This window comes from Filicampus tigris, chromosome 12 (genome assembly GCF_054856515.1).
Source record: "Filicampus tigris isolate MCC_2025a chromosome 12, RoL_Ftig_1.0, whole genome shotgun sequence".
Classification (NCBI taxonomy): Eukaryota; Metazoa; Chordata; class Actinopteri; order Syngnathiformes; family Syngnathidae; genus Filicampus; species Filicampus tigris.
The window spans coordinates 6,048,648-6,049,528 of NC_141228.1; positions in this window are offsets into that span (position 1 = coordinate 6,048,648).

Consider the following 881-nt stretch of genomic DNA (forward strand, 5'->3'; position numbering starts at 1 on the left):
GGTAAACAACCATTTTCTCTCATGTGTAATTGATATAATCTCATCTCCTTTGTCAGCAACCAAATTGCCTTAAGGCTCTCGATAGGCTCAGCCAAGTCTTGCATTATTGTGAGCGTAAAAATGAAGCATGTCGTGGCGGGAGTAGCTACATGTCCAGAGGAGTTTGGCCACATATATGATTTTTCCAGATTTTCATACATCATACTTGCAGTGAATTGCATTTCATCGTAATTCAAATGAATCTTGTTGCAACGCTTCCATTCAACACTTTATTTTCCAGGCCGACATGACATTTGAATTCACAACCCTTGATGTGAGGCCAGGAGTAGGGCTGCTCGATTATGAAAACAAATATTAATCACTATCATTTTGGTAATAATTGAAATCACGATTATTCAAACAATCATTTATTTCTCTGTACAAAACAAGAATGTTTAAACGTAAAAAATATAAAGACAAATACATTTCTTTGAAACGCTATGCAAGTTCCTTTTGGACCAAACAAAATGCATCAAATTAGTTTTTTAAATTAAAAAAAGGTGTGAATGTATAAAGATCAGATATCATTTTCATACGAAAACAAACATAGTGCGTTGGATATGAATGTTTATTAATAATCATTTTTTGTAATCGAGGGAAGTGTAGTAATCGTAATTGGAATTGAATTGATCCCTAGCCAGGAGCACCACCACACATCTGGGGCCCTGTGAACAAAAATATCACTTTGTGTCCCAAACACTTCAATACTTCCACCGTACATTGAAAATACTACTTCACTTTCTAGCACCTCTGTCAGTGAAGGGCTCTTAAAATCGTCATGACTTTTCTCCACCTTACGGTGCCCATGTCTGAGACCTCAATAATAACCACTTACGGTAACA